We start from the raw sequence: 14,544 nt of genomic DNA on the forward strand, positions 1-14,544 counted from the left end.
GTCAGTTTTCCTGGATCTGCTGTGAGCCTGTATATTATCTACCCACAAGAGATGACCAAGGTGTGATTCTAAAGTTGCTAGAATACATTTGGACAGTTTATGCTCCAGCTGTTTACACCTTCTATGCCATTGTTGTTCCTTTGGCGCCGGACCCTAACTGTCCAGATACTAACCCAACCACATGTTTATAGACCAGCCTCTGGGCTGCGTACTGTATTTCCATTGGATGTTGACCCGTACATTAGGTCCTTGCTGCGTACAGTATTTGCATAATACTGTACTGCGGTATGTGCAGACCCCTGGACTTTACCCCATCTTCCAGCTTCCATACTGTAAGCCATTTCAGCAACTCAATACTGGTATGTTTCTTTCCAGGATGGTCACTGATAGTAGCTAACTCCCCCCCCCCCCCAGTGTGTGTGTGTGTGTGTGTTTTGTGGGATGTGCTTGCGCACACGTGTGCAAGGAAGATGGAACCAAATACCAAAAGCCCACAAGATTAATCCTTCCAAGTTGAAACAAATCCAGAGCCAAATTCAAGATGCGTTTAGTTTGAGATGCATGGACTAACACACTAACCTAGCCCAGCCCTAACACACTAACCTAACCTACACCAACATAAACCATTCTGGAATGAAAAAGTAGTTTAAATCTATTACAGTATGGAAGTCGAGTGAACCTCTCAACCCGTGAAAGCAACTTACTCAACAGTTCAGATAGTGTGTGTGTATATATATATATATATATATATATATATATATATATATATATATATATACACACACTCATACACACAGTAAAAGTCCTATAATCCCATCACCAATAATCTGAAAATCCAAATACTCTGAATTTGTCAGTTATAAATTTTGAATTTTTATGAATATTTTTCAAATATTCCAGGCTTTATCTAAGGATTTATATGGTTTGGAATTGGATGTATCTGCCTACAACTATTTATCTACACATCTGTGTATTTCCTTTGAGTAAAACAATAACCCATATTATTTTAAGTGTTTATTTAATGATCGTCCATATTTCTAATGTTTTCAAAGGGCCCTCCCAATGGTCCGAAAGACCCTTGGTCCCCTGTGATTCGGATTACAGGACTTTCAGTGTATATAGTATATGTGTGTGTGTGTGTGTATATATATAGATAGGTAGATAGATGTAGATAATTATATAATAGCTGCAGCAGCCATCAGAATTTCACTGCTGGACCAAGGCCTGTTTTAACAGTTTCCACAACACAGCATTTTGCCCATCTTTGCCATGTTACTCCTGCTGTCTTATCTCTCCACCTCGTGTCTGGTTGTTTCCTGCTGTTTTCCATCACTAGGGGTCCAAAACATCTTTTACTTTGGCTTGCTGTCTTAGCCATGCAGCCATAGGTCATGGTTGGAAATGTGCATTGATTGTACACTTTACATTTAACCCGCCGCGTGCCAGTGCAGTTTTAAAATGGTCTGACATAATTCCGTGTCCCGTTCCAGTGCCGTTTTAAAACTGTTTAAAATAAAAAACTTCACTGTGATAGCATTTTTCAAGATTTGCAGGTAAAAATTGGCAGGCATGTAAGGTAACTGTTCCTCTACCATCCCCCAGGCTGTCAAGGCTGTACACTCACTCACTCCCTCCCTCACGCTCGCTCTGCCTCACTCTGCCTGTGTGCCTCACCCAGTGCTGTACATAGTGAAGGCATTTTGTAAATATTTTCATGTAAGTGTAAGTTGTAAATAATTTCTTATAAGTGTAAGGACTATATAGTGAAGTCGTTGTAAATACCTTGTTGTAAGTGCCAGGAATGTAAGTAATGAAGTCAGGTTGTACCTATCTTCAAGTACCGGTAAGTGTAAGATAATGCATTCACAGTGAGACACGCAAATTGTGATAGATGCTGAAGTAATAAGTAATCAGAAAAGTGTACTGAACATTGCTATACCTTCCCAGCATAAATACCTGAGTATACCTTACTTAGAAAAGGCTTTCTCACATACGTGGTGAGTGTGAGAGAACGACCATACCTGTACACAAGTATGCAGGACTCAATAAAAGTCATTTCCGAGCCTTGATGAGCATTTTAATGGCGAAATTCACTGTTCCCACATCAAAATCTATCATTTTAGCCCCCCCCCCCCCAAAAAAAAAAAAAAAAAAAAAAAAAAAAAAAAAAGGCCGGCACTGGGGTGACCCATAGGGCTAAAAATAGCCAGCACGCGGCGGGTTAACACACATTGGTAGTGAGCTTTTCATAATGTGCCTGTACTTACCAAATGCTTTCCATTGGTAGTGAGCTTTTCATAATGTGCCTGTACTTACCAAATGCTTTCCATCCCAGGGTGATTTGCCTTTTTATTTCATGGTCCATATCCTTTGCTTAATCATTTGTCCTAGGTAGTTGTACTCTCCTTCTTTCTCAAGAACTACTGCCCTGATTAATTTTTGCTGTGCTGCTTGGAGACTTTTCCCTTTTTTTTATGGTGTCCTTGATCAAGTCTGTATTATTTTCTGTCTTCATCTCTTATTGATTAGCTGGTTCATGTACTCTACCTAATCGGCTTGACTTTCATAGTTTTTTTTTTTTTTTTTTTTTTTTTTTTAATTCGTCTCTTCCCCCCCCCCCTGCTACTGCCTTTGTTGCTGTTGTTAGGTGTTCATTCGTCTTGTCTCATTTTCTAGATCACCAGGCATTTGAATTCTGAATTTCTAACCGGAATTCCATTCTTTAATTTTTTCTGAAGATTTTTTGTTTTTTTTTTTTTTTTTTTTTTTTTTTTTTTTTTTAAATACATCCCACTGTTGTGTGATCATTCCGTGTTTATTGACAACCTCGACACAGGTTACATTGTTTTTCATCATCGATGATGAAATCAATTTCATTTTTTTGTCATTCCATTTGGACTTCTCCAGGTCCACTTATGACATTTCCTCTTATGGAAGAATGTGTTCATAATTCTGAAATTGCATTTTTCTGCAAAGCTGACAAGGGCTTTGCCTGTAATCGCATTCACGCACTCAGAATTTACCAGTGCTTGAATCTCCCGTTACATTTTTTCCAACTTTTGCATTAGTCACCAATAATCAATGTGTACTTCCCCCCCCACCCACCCACCCTCCGCTGTATGCTTGTGATAACCTTGTAGAAGGTTGGGTTCATCAGAGCATTGTGAAGTGGTTGCATATACTTCAGTTACTTCAAGGGAGCATTTGTTGCTGAGTTTAATTAGTACCCAAGCTGTCGTGTTGGATACACTACTGAATTTGACAACATTATCAGGAATGTTGTGATTAAGAATCCCACTCTATTTTCCATTTTGCTTTCCTCTTTCATAAAAGAAAGTGGTCACTGAGCTAAACGAGATTTTCTTCTCTTCTGCAAACTTCACTTAGTCCCACAATATCCCAGCTGATATTGTCCTGATCTTCAACTAATTCCTCTGACTTATGGTCTTCAGAGTTCTCAAAATGTAGGTGTAGATTTTCTTATTTAAGGTTTTTTTTTTATATCGGATGTTTTTCTTGAATGATCATGATTCTTTTTCTTGGGTAGTCTTGATTGGTCTTCTTGGGGTTGTGCTTACCCAAACTTGGTGGCACACTGCCTGTAAGCACGCAAGGTAGTGCAGTTGGACCTTTAGAGATGATGATCCAACAGGAAGACCGTTTCGTGATTTTGGTATGCTGTCAGGGTGGTTCAAAGGTTTGTGGCAGAGAATTTGACCTCCATGCCACATAGTTACAGGCGAGATATTATGCGCCACCTAATTCAGTATATTAGGTGTAGCGTTGTATATCTATAAGGCATCCCATGGTCTGTTCCGTCTGATGGTTCTCCATGAACATGAAGCGTTTCCCTTTCTGCCAGCTGGGGTCATCTCAAGCGGTGGGATCCTGTTTTTGGTTTGTGATAGGAGTTCCCCGTCTAGACTTATTGCATTAGAGGGCTAACAAGTCCAGCCTGTTTATTTTTCTTATTTTTTTATTTATTTTTTTAAATCCTGGGGTATGCCATTCTATACAGCATGGACTGGGAGGTACCTCAGCAGTGAATGTGTCCCATCCTCCACAGGTCATCTTTGGTGCTGGTTTGTGTTGGGATATCGTCTCCCTCACTCTAGTACCTCAACAGTCAATGTATCCAGTGTTTTTTAAAATTCCTGGGGTCTGCCATTCTATACAGCATGGACCGGGAGGTACCTCAACAGTGAAGGTGTCCCATCCTCCACAGGACATCTTTGGCTTTAGGTTTATCATCATCTTCCCTTTTTCTCGTAGCTAGGGTTGTAAAATTCCCGGGAATTTTGAACTCTGAAACTTTCCAGGGGAATTTTGGGAATTTATTGGAAATGTTGGGAATATTTGGGAATTTTCGGGAACTTTCAGAAGGTTTTGAACGCCTTAAAAATTATAAAAGAAAAGAGGTGGCCCCTTTTTCCTGAGGAGAATTAAAAGTCATGTGTAAAGAAAAATGTTTATTTCAATCCAAATATAACTTCCTAAGCTTTAGATAACCTTATCTCAAAATATGTGGCGTTATTCAGTATCTATCTATCTATTGCCAGACGCCTCAATCCCGTTTGGAGTGGCCACAAACAAATCGCCTCCAAGTCGCCCTGTCCCCCGCCATTTCACTGCCCTGCTCCCAACTCACACCCCCCTCTCTCATATACCTCTCCACCCCATCCCTCCATCTCATCCTCGGCCTCCCCCTCCCTCTTCCCCCCTCCACCTCACTCACATACAGTGCTCGTCAGAAGTATGGAGTGCCCTGCGTCCCTCCTGAGAAACAAACCTTTCAACATTGAAAAAACATATAAATAATGCATTTTATTTACCTTTAGTGCTTCGTAGGGTAGCCTTTACGTTTCTTCACGGACCTGAGACGTCTTGGAAGTGAAAGGGCGAGGCTCCTGAGGTGCTGGAGGGGTATTTTGTCCCAGGAGTCACGAATGGCGGCTTCCAGCTTAGGCAGAGAGCTCACGTCCTTCCCTTGGAGACTCTTCTTTACGAGGTACCAGAGGTTTTCAATCGGGTTGAGGTCTGCACTATTTCCTGGCCAGTCTTTCATGAATGATACCTCGCAGTCATGAAGCCAATTGGTGACCGATTTGGCCTTGTGAGCAGGTGCACCGTCCTGCTGAAACACTCGTGCACCTGTTAGCTCGAAGGAGTCTGGTAAATGATCACACAGAAGCTCCAGGTAAACATCCTGATTCACTCTGAGGTTCTTGGGAAGTACAACAAGCTTCCCTAAACCCTTCCCTGAGAAACAACCCCATACCATGAGTGAATCAAGATGTTTTACTGTGCTTTCCACATACCGTGGGTCAAGTGGGTCACTACATTTGCGTCGATACACTCGTGCTTCTCTGTTACAGGTAACACTAAACGTTGCCTCATCAGACCACAACACTGACAACCATTGCTCCTCACCCCAGTTTAGATATTTATTAGCAAAGGCAAGCCTATGAATTCTCTGGCTCTTGGTGAGAAGAGGCTTTTTCACAGGCCTATGACTTGTGTAACCAAGCTCATGCACCCTACGAGACACTGTTCTCACTGACACCTCACCAAACACTTCCGGGTTGCTCTCCTTAATTTTCCTTGCACTCACATGAGGATTAAACTCCACTGCATGTTTTAAAACATTAACAGACCTTGGGGAAGTTTTCCTAGGCCTACCAGACCTCGGTTTCTTTGTGGGAACTTCACCACTGTTTTCCACCCGAAACCGCGCACACCAACGACGCACTGTCGATCGTGCCACACCAACCAATTCACTAATTTCCTTTGTCTGGTGGCCTGCCTCCTTTAGAGCAATGATCTGGGATATGATTTCACTCAATAGTTCACGGGTAGGTGCCATAACAGTTGTGAAGGCCAAAACACTGCGGGACACTCAGTAAAAAAGGGCGCAATTTGAGAGGGACACTCGGCGGAGTTCCTCTCTCTCAAGCAGCCCGTGGGCGACTGAGGCGGGAACCAACCAGCGCGTCGGAAGGCCTCAGGCTACCGTGACGTCATGCTCGGAGCTCAAACTTGTGGCTCAATTTTTACCCCCAAAAATGGGTGATTCTTTTTGGGCCATAAGTATAGCGCGGCCGGCGGACAACGTTGAATACTTTTGACGAGTACTGTACACTCTCTTCGTCAGTCTTTCACCCTGAAAAGCTGAAAACCTTGTTTGTAAACTAAAATTTTACTCAAAACTGGTACCTTACAGTAATATGTAAGCAGAATAAGAAAGCAAAACTTATCATTAATTATCACTGGCTATGCCATGCAAGTTAAAGCAATAGAGCAGAGTGTCTCAATTTTTCACTACGTTTATTTCTCACTTTGTTGTTTCTGTAACTTCGGTTTCCTCTGAATCAGATGACGCTGAATCTTCCATCACTTCACTGTCTGAATCCATTGCACTGGTGCAGATGGTTAAATTTTTCTCGTCCATGTCATCTTCAAACAGTTTGAGATTAGCACGAATGGCCACCAACTTTTCCACTCGATCATTGGTAAGTCTGTTTCGCAGTTTGGTGTGTGTATTTCCATACACAGACCAGCTTCTCTCTGACATTTATGCAATAATTCAACTTACATTAATGATATGCAGACAGTGAGAAGGATGAAGAGGTGAGCAGGGACGGGGAGTGACCACCGTGACCTCCTCTCTGTATGTTGTTTCTGGCTGAAGTGGGTAGTGTAGTGAGAGGCACAGTGACTGAGTAGGACGCGTTCAGTCCCGTTCAATACACGTCCATGTACTGTACTAACTGGAGTTGAAGACTTTATCTAATTAATATATATATTACCCTAAATTGCTTTACTTATTAATACACAGAAATTTTTTTGAAAAATGTGAATATTCCTGAAAATTCCAAAACTTCCCGGGCCCTGAAAATTCCCGGAAAGATTCCCTGGAAAGTTTCCATTTTCCCGGAAACTTTCTCACCCTTTGCAACCCTACTCGTAGCACCAGGGGTGGATCTGTTGGGGTCGGATGGGGGTGGTGAAGTTGACATGCCCTAGTCTCCAGCCTTAGCAGTGGAGGTGTAAGGCTAAAAAGTCCAGCCTGTGTGTGTGTGTGTGTGTGTGTTTTTTTTTTTTTTTTTTTTTTATATATATATAAACCCTGGGTGTGCCATCCTATAGAACATGGACTGGGTACCTCAGCAGTCAAGGTATCCCATCCTCCACAGGACATCTTTGGCTTAGGTTTCTCTTCATCTTCCCTTTTTCTCGTAGAACCAGGGGTGGATGTGTTGGGGACGGATGGGGGTGGTGAAGTTGACATGCCCTAGTCTCCAGTCTTAGCAGTGGAGGTGTAAGGCCTGGATGTGCTGGGGACGGGTGGGGGTGATGAGGTTGACATGCCCTTGTCTCCAACCTTAGCAGTGGAGTTGTAAGGCTAACAAGTCCAGCCTGTTTTTTAAAAATCCTGGGGTGTGCCATCCTATAGAACATGGACTGGAAGATACCTCAGCAGTCAAGGTATCCCATCCTCCACAGGTCATCTTTGGCGGTGGTTTATCATCTCCCTCCCTCTTTCTCGTAGCACCAGGAGCGAATGTGCTGGGGACGGGTGAGGGTTATGAGGAGCATGTGCTCTAGTCTCCAACCTTAGCAGTGGAGGTGTAAGGCCTGGATGTGCTGGGGATGGGTGGGGGTGGTGAGGTTCATGTGCCTTAAGGGGCTATCACACGGGAGACTCGTGGACGTCCAAACTGGCCGTGGACGTCCAAACTTGCCCCCGCGGGAGGGTCATGGACGTCCACGAGTGGAAGGCCGCCTGACCCATTCGTGGACGTCCACGGTGACCGTGGACGTCCACGACTTGGTGATCTCCTTCTTCTCTATGGAGTTTACACGTAGTGTGTGTCCTCTGCTATCTTGAACTCTGTAGTCAGTTGAGGTGATATATTATGATTAATTCAAAACCGTCAGTAAACTTTGTACTTTAAATATTTCTGTTTGTCATAGAAACTTTTCATATATACCAAAATGTGGTAAATATGATGGAATGTGGATTGACTGTTTCCAAGAGAGGCCCGCGCACGTTCGAAAGGCATACTCGGGAAGAAAGCACTACTGTGCAGATTTCTATACTGGCTGCTTTCTTCACTCCGTGGAAGCCATTCTCTCATCCACAATGCCCTCCTTCTCCCCCTCCTTTGTCTTCTTGCAGAGGCTTCTTCCTCATCCTGCAGGGTTAGGACTGCAGCACCCATTGCAAAAGTCACAATCTGGTTCATGTCCATTGTTGTTGCTGATAAACACGTCGTCTGCTAGGGAGTCGGAAGTGACCTCCCAGTCGCGTGGGGTGAACTCGATAAAGAAGAAGGTGGCCGTCGACGTCCACCGTGTGATAGGGTATGGACGTCCAAACTCAGTTTGGACGTCCGTTTTGTGCTGCACAAATTGTTCACGGGTCCCCGTGTGATACCCGCTTTAGTCTCCAACCTTAGCAGTGGAGGTGTATGGCCTGGCTGTGCTCGACTTGAGAAAGTAGGGGCGTCCTCAACATGGTACATCCAAGATCTTACGAGTACACCATCCACAGTTACCCTACGGCCCAAGGATCGTCTGAGGACCTGCGCAAGGCCTCTGTCTTTAGGTTGAGGATCACCACTGTTACTGGCAGGCTAACAAGTGGCTCCCTTCATGGTATAGTGCAGTCAAGGGGGAGCTTGCATCTGTCTCCTGTATCTTTTTCTTCGTGGAAATCGGACTATACAGTATTGTTCAACACCCCCAAGGATCTCATAGCCAAGATCACTAGGGACTCGGGAGTAAATCCCAACTTTTTGAGGGCTGCAGTGCTTTTGGATGCTACCATGCCCTGCCAATTGAGTATTACAGCCTCAACCGTTGCCATGGGCTGGGCTGCCCACAGACACGCCACCACTTTCACATCGGGGGTACCATAGTATTCTGCCTTGCGTGCATAAGCTGAATACAGGGAAGAATAGTGGGCATTGGATGTTTCCTGCACATCATGAATGACAACGGCGGTCCCTGTCGATTAAAAGGTCTGGTTGCCTCATAACTGATCCTGCACACGGTAAAACTTCTCTACCAACATGACAGTTGGGACGTGCTCATTTGGTGTGCCCCTGGATATATTCCACGAGCCTGTTGTATGCAGGTCTTGTGTGTCGGAGCACAATCTGTAGGACGTGATTCAAAGAGGGTGGAGTCCCACATCCACCCTCACAGTGTAGGTCTTGTTGCTGTACTCCACTCCTCCTCGATGTTCTAACAGGGATGCTGTTAAGGTTACCTCTCAGTTTAATGGCTCCAATGTTTCTTGAGCTGGTGAGACAACCAGAACCCTCATAAATCCACTTGTGCAATGCTCCGTGAGTCGGCCGAGCACAGCCCGTCAGGCCCTCACCGTCATACCGTCGACAGAGGTCAGGGGTTCCCTGGTTTGACTCTGCGCCAGTCCGAGACCCTGACACCCTGTGTGATGGGCCATCTGGTCCGCTCCAAGCAGTCCATGATGCACGGGTGCTCATGGAGTTCTTTGTTAATAGGGCAAGTACTGTCATAAACAGAGCAGGCGAGCTACTCTGAATGACGGAACATGGGTGTAAAATAAAGGAATTCCCAAGCCGCCACCCCGCAGCACTGTGCAGAAAATGCATTTGGGGTGTCTTTGGGGAGATGTAAACCGTTCCTTGCTACTCCCCTTACGCTCCAGTCAAGGTCTTGAAGGGTGGCACTTGTCAGGACTGATACTGAGGCCCAGTTGACCCAGCTGATGTTGGGCTGTGTCAGCTAGGGCCTGGAACTTACCCAGCTTCTTGAATTTGTCTAGCTGCAGTGTGTAGCTGAGGTAAATATCAACACATTTACCAGAAGCTGCCTGGATTCTGTATCCACTATCACTTGGGTCTCCACTTACCGGGCTCCTTGTATTGGTTAAGCCTCAAGGTGTAGGTGAGTAAATAACACATTTACCAGAAGCTGCCTGGGCTTCATACCACTCACTTCACTTAAAAAACTCCACTTACCGGGCTTCTTGTATTGGTTAAGCCTCAGGGTGTATGCAAGGTAAATATCAGCACATTTACCAGAAGCTCCCTGGACTTTATACCACTCACTCTCCTAAAACACTCTCCACTTACCTGGCTTGTTGAATTTGTCTAGCCGCAGGGAAACTCCTCCTCCATCAGACAAACCAGCTCACCCCGGCCATTCCTCTCCCGGATGAACAGCTCATCACATAAGGAGATTGCTGCCATAATCTCCCTCCAGTTAACCTCCTGAACTCCTCTTAATGGCTTCATGTCTCTGCTGTGATTGGGACCCCTCCTCTTGGTTTGTACACCTATTGCACCTACAGCAGTTATACCTAAATCTCCCACCTCCCCCTTCGGACAGGGAAAGCCTCCCTGATGTTGCTGGGAGCTGGCAGAAGCTATCTTCTCCGCAATGGCCTCGTGAGTGGTGGACTTCCTACGGGATTTGATAGCCTTGAGAGACTTGTTTGGGAAGGAATCCAACAGCAGCTAATTGATGTTACGGGCTGCTGCTGGATTCTTTTAGGACCTTCACCTCCATGGAGGCTAGGAGCCAGGCCTCAGCATGGGTCCATCTGGCCTTAGGTCTTACTGGCTCCTTGGCGGCGAAGAAGCGGTCTGAGTGAGCACTACCTCGTACGAAAGTGGATACCCAGGCCCTTCACACCAGAATGTTACTCAAGCAGGGCAGGCAAACTCTGCAGTGGTCTGGGTGAGCACCACAGTAGTGGATACCCAGGCCCCTTGCACCAAAAATGTCACTCACAGACAGGGTAAGCAAACTCCGCTGTGTCTGCATTGCCGCTGGAGCCCGACACTCCACCTGACTGCATGAGTGGCATGTACAAACGCTGTTAAAATGTAAAAGGCTCGATATCGAGCCGTACACTTATGTAAAAGATGGATACTGTTAGCCTCTAGCTACGACCTTCTCTTTGGTGATAGCAAGTTACTGACTGTACCACCAGGAGGTCATATCCATAGAGGCGATGTACTCAGGACTCCAACCTTAGCTGCTGAATTGTATGCCGTGGATGTGCTTGGCATGGGTGGGGTGGTGTAGCCGATTTACACGGGACCCCAACCTTAGCCACTTAGGTGTATGCCGTGGATGTGCTTGGCATGGGTGGGGTTGTAGCAGATAATTATTGATATTTATATACTGTACTTGCGTGTATTATTTACATACTGTATATATATATATATATATATATACACACACACAAACACACACACACACACACACACACACACGTGTGGTCATAGTCGTCCCACTTCTCTCCAACACTGCATTCGTATTTGCAACAGCAGTGATGAAATCTGATATTGCATCGTTGATATTTTCTGCAGTTAAAGCCTGACCGGCACTTAACCTGTTAACTGCTCTATACAGCCCGGGCAGTTTCGAGTGCGACTGCTCAATACAGCCCTGGCTGTGCAGGTGAATTTCGAATATAGTGCCTTGATGACCAAGGCAGACCCATGCAAGCATGTTTGAGCCTTCAAAACTGAAAAAGAAAACGAAAACCATACATTCCAACAGGGAATCAGACACTTCGATGTTCATTCATGGCTTTTCCAAGGTAAATATTAAGCTAGTATTTCGTTACTATATACTTTGGCGTGTGTTCTCTCAATTCCTAAGCAAAATTTGGCCTTTGGGAAATGTCATTTTTACCCCTACAGTATGTCTGCGCACCAAGGACACCTCCAAAGAACCGCCGTGCGCAGTTAACGGGTTAAGAGCAGCCTCTGCCATTTTCAGGGTTTTGGTTGTCTGATCAACTGCCTACTATGGCAAGATTTCTGCCACATGATATGCATCACCAAGGCTGATGTTGGTAACACTACACTGTTTAGGCCATTACACATTTACTGTATAATAATAATAATGAATAATAGGACAATCTTTTCAATTTGACGCGTACCTCAAACCAGTACAGAATTGGGCGCCAGTGTAAGCTTCAATTTTTTTTTTTTTTTTTTTTTTTTTTTTTAAATAACAGAACGGAGGAAGGAAAAACAAATGGAGAAAAAAAAAATAATCCATACACCAGATTACTGGTGTCCTCTGTTCATAAAATATCTGTAAGAATTAGACTTGAACAGTTGTAGGTTGAAATTTGGAGGAAAACAACTCTGGGGAAGCGAGTTCCAGAGAGATGCAGTTCGGGGAATGAAAGAATTCTGATAGGCAGAAGTTCTGCAATGTGGTTGAGTGACATTCCAGTCATGAGCGTTACCAGATGCCCGTGTAGCACGAGGGAAGGCATGGAGAGGTGGCAATTCAAGTGAATGCTTCGCTTGCCGCTTGTGCACACGGCCCACCATGAATGCAGTCTGGGCATAATAGTCCTTTAATGCCCAGAACTAATGAATAATGTCAATGTTCTCCACACCAACACAGGTAAAGCACTTATCCAGGCATGGATGGGAGAGCCTACTCGTTGTGCTTGTATGTTTTTTTTTTTTTTTTTTACCTGCTCACTTAGGCCTCACCATTCATTCATGCTTACCAGCCACTTGTTTCCACTGTGAATATAGTGCTGTCATCACTTTTCTTCTGACCCTCTGACACTCACCCTCACTTAATCACTAGGTGACATAACTGTGGGTTAATTCACATAAAAGTAGCAAAAATAGGGTAAGTTTAAGGTGCTTTCTTTTCCCTCACCTGTGCACGCAGGCTGACTGCCCAACGCGTGTGCAACAGGGCTCTGGATTGACAGCCAGCTCCTGTAAACACAGGAAGATGAATGCCGCCACGTTATTGGCTTGTCAGCTCGCCCTTCTGTCACAGAGTCCTGGAGTTAGTATACTGTTTTTGCTGTCACAAACACCTGACCTTGAGCTTTGATGTAGAGGAGAATAAGAGTTGATTTCACATGGCATTTCACACCATGTAAGGAGGATGGTCCTGAAAAGATAAACTTATACAAATCTCATTTTCGGCCCATTGGCTAAGTCTCTTATCTGCCACGGAGTGCCATATATATACTGTTGAACTCCCCCTTCAAAGTTCTTTCCAACTTTCCTTCACGGTACTTGTTCGCTATTGATCTCATGGTCATAATTGGCCGTAAATGGAGTGTACCACTTCATGTCTTGTGCATCCTCTCATCACTGATATTTAAAAATACTGCTCAGACACAAATAGGTTTAGGAAGTTTAGCCATGTAGAAAGGTCTGTAATGTTTTTTATTGCAGTGCGTTCCTACGTGTCATCAGATGGGTTGGTGGAGGGTTAATGCCCCTCACTGTGAAACCACTAACTTAAATGGCCACCCATTACGGGATTATGGTGTCTGGCTATAGATAGATAGTGAAGAGTATGTTTATTATTAGTGTACAGAATGTGTTGTACTGGTGGTGCACTTACTGCAGGGTTTTATAATGTGTACTATGTTATACTCATTTTACTCCAACTTGCCTAAAATTGCGACCTCCATCTTCAGTGCTGAGTTGTAACAATAGATTAATAACAGAATATGGTCCTAGTCACAAAGAAATGCTGTGGAAAGAGTGTAGGGATGTAGCATTGTCTTTTTCTGCCAAAGTGTTGTGAAATAAGCTGCAGAAGGACCAAAATCAGGGCCAAGTTAGAGTAAAACAGTATAGCATGAATTTTATGATATGCTGTAGTTTACCATGTGTTCATTTGTGCTTATCATAGGCTTGAATCCAGTTTACTTAAATTCACACGGGGTTCATAAGAGTTACTCCCTTCCTTGCAAACATAATTGGTTTGGAGAGTTGGTTTGTAAGGTGTGAAGTTCAGTAATAACCTGAAGCCATATGTATACAAATCATTGAAGTAATTTGTGAAGAAAGTACAGCTGGTAAGTGTTATCCTAATTAAATAGTTTTGTAGAGGAGGTAAAATATCTCAGTAGTGTGTTCCAGTTTCATAGACTGTTGAAAAAACTCTCCTGTACAGTTGGTATCTCAGAAAGTTCCTGAAGTTCATAGGTAGAGGAGCAACTGCAATTACGTACGTTTGATAAGTGATAAAAGGATTTGATGTGTACAGGCAGGTTCCGTGAGATAAGTTAATGGAGGACTGCTTGGAATTGGAAACTCATATAACATCGAAAAAAAGCTGCAAAACTTGTATAACTGATTGGGGAAGGAGGGGGGTTGTAGATATTGTATAAAGGAGTACATAACTTCTTGGGAAATAGTTCTGGGTTAACTGACACTGCTAGCAATTGAATTTGGTTTAAAATTGCCTATTCTAATTTCATTGGTTTCTTGTATAGCATTTGATTGTATAACGGGACCTGCCTGTACTGCTGAACAATAATATAGACTGGATTGAAGGTAAATGGTACTGTTCTTTAATAGTATTAGTAGTGTACAGTGAATCCCAAACATCACACAGGATGCATTTAATGACTAATAATGTACAATCAATCTTACAGGAAGGATTTGATGTCTTACTTTCCATCCGGTACAGCTCTTGATGTCTTTGGGGCGGTATTCTCACAGGTTAAAGGCAGGTAGAAAGAGTATAAGTAAGTTGCTA

The sequence above is a fragment of the Coenobita brevimanus genome, chromosome 48 (genome assembly GCF_032717465.1).
Source record: "Coenobita brevimanus isolate Jiangsu-jjx chromosome 48, ASM3271746v2, whole genome shotgun sequence".
Classification (NCBI taxonomy): Eukaryota; Metazoa; Arthropoda; class Malacostraca; order Decapoda; family Coenobitidae; genus Coenobita; species Coenobita brevimanus.